This window comes from Lipotes vexillifer, unplaced genomic scaffold, assembly GCF_000442215.2.
Source record: "Lipotes vexillifer unplaced genomic scaffold, Lipotes_vexillifer_v1.1 scaffold4, whole genome shotgun sequence".
Classification (NCBI taxonomy): domain Eukaryota; kingdom Metazoa; phylum Chordata; class Mammalia; order Artiodactyla; family Lipotidae; genus Lipotes; species Lipotes vexillifer.
This window is the reverse complement of record NW_006785876.1, coordinates 4,849,999-4,855,507: the sequence shown is the minus strand read 5'-3', so window position 1 is coordinate 4,855,507 and position 5,509 is coordinate 4,849,999. Positions and strand designations below refer to the sequence as shown.

General features: G+C 50.2%; 1 protein-coding gene across 2 annotated transcripts in view; it reads right to left on the bottom strand.

The window, feature by feature from the left end:
* Positions 1-5,509, bottom strand: part of TJAP1 (tight junction associated protein 1) — a 24,557-nt gene that overhangs the window by 13,947 nt on the left and 5,101 nt on the right. The window contains exon 3 of one of the 2 annotated variants that reach the window (XM_007458265.1): positions 844-973. The exons of the other annotated variant lie outside the window; for it this stretch is intronic. The gene's annotated coding sequence lies outside the window, so the exon portion shown is untranslated. The remainder of the gene's footprint in view (positions 1-843; positions 974-5,509) is intronic. 2 annotated transcript variants of the gene reach the window in all.

Below are 5,509 nucleotides of genomic sequence, written 5' to 3'. Positions count from 1 at the left end.
TCTTCCCAGCTCTTTTTGGTTAAAGTCCCCGTGAAGCTCCAGACGTGGAAGGTGGTGGGGGGACTAACTCCACCCACTCCACCTTCCAGAGCCACGGTCACCAATGGGAGCTACATCTCTGGTTCTGGGCTCCAGCTTTCAGTTTAAGTAGTTTCACTCTTCTGCCCAGGCAATTTCCCACAGCCAGGCCAAGGTTTTTCTCAACTTCCCCACCCCCAAGAAGAACCTGCAATTGATCCTAAATTCAATTCGTACCCTGGGATGAGAATAATGGCGACAGCATCTTCCCTCTTTTTTTTTTCTTGGCCCCGCCGCAGGCCTTGTAGGATCTTAGTCCCTGAACCAGGGACTAAGCCCAGGCCACGGCAGGGAAAGCGCCGAGTCCTAACCACTGGACCACCAGGGAATCCCCACCATCTTCCCCTGTTGATAAAGGGAGGAAACTATCCGGTCTAGCAGAAAATTCCCTCCCTACTCTCGTTCCATCTGTCTCTGAGGCGTGAAACCAACAGTATGGTAACTGAGGGATGTTCTCAAACTCCACGGTGCTAAAAGCAGATTAAACAGAAATGCTAACCATTCTGTTTTAAGGGAGGACTGATAGCCATGGTACTAACTGAAGGGAGAAGGAGGGGCAGAGTCCAGCAGCAGATGGGCAGGTGCCCATGCACAGCCCCACCCACAGCAAGGAGACTGGGAAAATGGAGGGAACCCAGTAGTAAGGACAAGCGAGCGGAGGAGATGGCATGATGTAAGCAAAGGGGAGAAGGCACAGGCCAGGGGGAGGAAGGGAGAAGAGAGGCATGGCTGGCGGCACCCTCAGCTGGCCCAGGTCAGACTCACAGGGTTAGTGTCTTCTCCCCAACCAGCCAGCTCTCCTGGTTAGCACGGTTAGCGACAGACTCATGGCAGACGCCCTCCAGGCACTCCATACAAACAGACAGCTTGGTTTGTGAGCACCCCAACTCCGGAGCTGCAAAGAGAGAGCAGAAGGATTGCCAAGCTGCAGGATGCCTGAGGGTACACACTGCACTCTCCTGACAGGGACACTCCCCCAGACTTACCACCAGACCCTCAGGGGCTTTCTCCACTCTAGAAAGCATGCCTCGTGAAAGTATAGCAGTGAGCCCAGCTCATGACCCCAGGGATGGTCAACAGAAAGAGAGGACTGCCATTCTGGAACGGGGCACTGCTACCAGGGGGAAGCTCCCCTGTCTCACCTATTCCCGGAACATTGCTGCCAGGCTGCACCAGAGCCCTGAAAGCTGCTTGTAAGAACAAAGCCACCCACAGCTGCAGCTGCCACCTAGCCCAGGCCTGTGCCAGCAGAGTTCACCCCACCACCTCCCACGGGCTCCAGGGAAAGGGGCTGGGAGAGAACTGGCCCAGGGACCGGAGGCTGCAACAAGAGCTGCATGGAAAGCCCAGTACAATGGGGCAGTGTGCACCCCAGCCAGCTGGGCCAGTCAAAGGAACGGGTGACACACTGGCACCTTTCAGTTTCTGAAAGGGCCAGGGAATGATGCTTCCCAGTGAGCTAGCGCCAGAGGAAGCCACAGAGCAAGGATAAGGGCTATGCTACAGCCAGGCTCCCCAGACCCTGAGAGGGACTACCTCACCCCCTCAGAATGAGCAATGCCCAGAAAGGCCAGCGTTCCCACACAGCTAGCCCAAGGAACACTCTTTCCTGAAAGCCTCCAGAACCACCTAGGGGAAGCGACACACCCCGGCTTTGAGATCTCAAGGCAAGTGTGCCACAGCAGTGGAGTCCCAGATGTGACCCCTGGGTCAGCAGGACAGGAAAACCCTTCTGTCTGAAAGGCCTGCAGATGATGAGATGACTCGGGGAAGGAAGGGGAGAACAGAGACCACCCTGGCCCCACATATGGGCCTGGCCTTCTCCCAAGCCCAGGCCAACAATAAACACAGGCAGGAGAAGCCTCCGACAGGCTTCCCAACTGCCTCCTCACTGGGCTCCCCACGGCGCTCTGACAGCCCCAGAGGTCAAAAGGCCATGAAGGGTGAGATAACCATCTAGCAGAGAAGATGACAACTCTTCCTGTGGGCTCTGACCTCTTCGCTGGACTGGCAAGGAAGCATGGCCACGGGCAGGCTACCTTCCGAATCCTCACACCACACACACACACAAATAAATAAATAAACACCAGCTGGGTCTGGTTTGCTTTTGAAAGGTAGAGCAGCAAATGACCTGGCTAATCCAAGGTTTCAGGAACTAGAGGAGACTCTCTCTGCACTAAAACAGGGGTTGCGAAATCAGGTAATTCTACTTCTTTCCCAGCCAAAGATGAAAGAGGAGTGAAGGAGAGAAACACGTGAGGCGAGAGTGTTGATGCCCACATCACGCTTACACCCATCCTGGTTCCCACTCAAGGGCACTCCTGCCAGAAAATTTCATCCCAGAATAAAAGACAATCCCTCAGAGATAAGCAGGGTGCCCGCTGTGGCAAGAGCCTCTAGGAAAGCTGTTCCATCCTCCCAAGGAGCCAGCCCCCAGGAACGCACCAGGCTGGGCAGGAGGCTGCAACCAGGCTCCTCAAAGGCTCCAACAGGGAGGGACTCACTCCCACCCTCACCCCCAGTTGTTAACTGTTAGGAGGGCAGAGCAAGCTGAAGAACAGTATGTATTACTATCGAGTTTTGTTTATTTACAGGCGATACATGAGGGGGAATGTCTGGAAGGACACAAAAATGATTAGAAAGATACATGATAAACGGTTAACAGTAGTTCCCTATCTTTGGGAAAGGGCTTAGACAGGAGCAGTGGGGGAAGAAAGGAAAGGTCCTTTTACTTTACTTTTAATTTTGTATACTTTTCTGTACGGTTGGTATTTTAAACGAGGACATACATTATGTTTATGATGAAAACATACAGTTCCTCAACAAATGGACAAAATCCCTCCATCTGTACTGTGCTTTACCATTCTGGAAGTGCTTTCCCTTCCATTATATTTCCTTTGATCCTTATAGCCTAGTGAGGCCCATGGAACAAGTGGAGTTCTCCCATTTTGAAGCGACAGAGAGGACAAGTGACTTGCCCAAGGCCACAGACACACTGGGACAGAACCCTCCATATCCAATTCCAGTGCAAAGCCTGGAAAGCTGTCTTCTCCAGGGAGCCACAGGAAAGCGACTACAATTCTGCCCTAATTAAAGACCCTCAAAGACTTCTGAGATTGAATTCCCCACTTGGCTTACCTGGGAAGGTGCAAAGAGGCTACTGCTCAGTACCCAAGGCGATAAGCACAGAGTTCTATCTCTCCGGTTGGCTGAGTGGAAGCACAGGGCTCTCGGGTCTAGGCTGACTTCCCAAAAAGCAGCCCCTACCCTCAGTGAGATCCCTGCCACAGTTTACTGTGAGAGCACAGAAGCTCTTCACAAATAGGAGGCCATGTCCTTTACAGATTCCAAATGTCACCTAGTAGACAGTTGGCACTTATGAGATAGACCAAACAAAGTTCTCACTCTTCTACTCATGGACTCAGTCCCTCTGAAGCCTAAAAGCACACAACACAATCCCGTCCAGCTGGCTCACCCAATCTCCTCTCAAATCTGCTTAACATACAATGCAGCTTATAACTCCTGCCAAGATGCCATCAGGAAGATATGGCACATTGCAGTGTGCACCCCACACCGAGGGATGAGGGGTAGAGCCTGGGGAAAACTCCTTCAATCCACTTCTGCCTGCTGGTTTCATCCTTTTAGTTCATCTAGGCACTAACAAGGCAGTAGTAAGTCCTGGTTGTGAGCATGGAACCCACCAAGACAGGACCAGTGATACAACAGAAAAGCAAGCAGGTTACAGTGGGCACTATAAGGAGCTTAATGAATAACAAAGAGGATGCCAGCAACCAAAGACCTTTTAGAAGATGCTAATTAAGCAAGAAAATACACCTGTGTGTACTTCGATTCCTCTTTTAACTCTTTCCTGCTGGCTTAGGGATGTGTGACTAGAACATAAAGCTGAAAAGGGAGACAGCTGAAGCCAAGCACCTGGAAGATCATTTAACCACATTAACTCAACCCTGGAAAATAATTAGTAATGCGATTGTTAATACTATCACCGTTTGTTTATGCAGGACCTTCCTTCCTGAGGGTTCAAAAAGCTTTGCCAGATAGATCTTATCTGCTTTAGTCTAAGGAAGGGCTGGGTTGGGTCACACAGGAACCAGAATTGCTCAGCACCTACTATGTACAGTCTAACTAAACGCTCAGCCTTCAATAAATGACCTTGCCCCTAAGAAGCTTCAAAGAAAGAAGATCTTGCCCCTAGATGGGGAGAGACAGGTTAACTGCTCCCCTGCATCACAGTGTGATGAGTGCTCTGAGAGCAAAGAGGAGAGGCACCTGGCAGGGGTTTAAGGACCAGACAAAAAGGTTGCCCTCCCGAGAACCCAGACAAATCTTCCTCTGATTGTAAACTCACACTGGAGCACCACCCGGCATTATACAATTAAGAGGTCTAGACTTCTGGAAACAAATTCCTTTGGTGTTTGTTCAGAACTGTGCCCGAAGAACTACTCCCATCAACGATACCAAAAACAAAAAGGCAAAGAATGGACAGCGACCCTCAGCTTCCAACCCCATTTCTGGGGAGCACCTGAGTTAAGCCTGTTCTGTGGCACAAGAAGATCATCAAAGCCGTAAGAAAACTGGGACAAGAAGTCTGGCTTCCTCAATGCCTAGATGTGTTGTTCCATCAGCTTCACCCAACATTTTTCAGTCTACAAAACACCGGGGAACATGGATCATCAAACATGCCATTCAGTCATCCCCAGCCTTAACTATTGGATTGACCAAAAAGTTCGTTCGGGTTTTTCTGTACCATCTTACAAATCCACCACCTACCCACCCCGACCTGTACCCACCAAGGTCATCACCAATCTCGCATGCATGTCACAGTCCATCACAGGAGTTGTTTCAACATAACAGATGGGGAGAAGGATCAACAATCTTACTTTGCACACTGATGCTGTACCCAACCTCACCTTTTTTGTTGCTTCATCACAAAAAAGGAGACTCTCTCAATTTTACTCCCATCTCAGAAATGTTCCTGGCTACCCGGCAAAAATCAAAAGGCTTAGTCTACCTTGAATAAAAACAAAGCCTTTTCTTATCCACTGAGTTTTCCAAAGTGGGATTCATTCATTTAACAAATATTTACTGAGTATCCTTCATATGCCAGGCACCTTGCTACAGGCTGTGTACTCATTATCTCTAATGCTCAATACTCTTGCAAAAAAGGTAATGTCACCTTCACTTTATAGGGGACAAGACCAGTGATCCTACTGGTTAAGCAACTTGCCCAAAGTCGCACAGCTGGTAAGGGGCAGAGTCGGGATTAAAACCCAGCTCCAAAATCAGACTCTATCCACCACATTGCTCACCCCACTTCCAACTCCCCTCACCCTCACCCCCCAAGTCTCCCCTATCTCCCCACCCCCACCCCATGATCAGGGAGGGTCCCTCCTCTACAGGGTCAGCTCAGGGA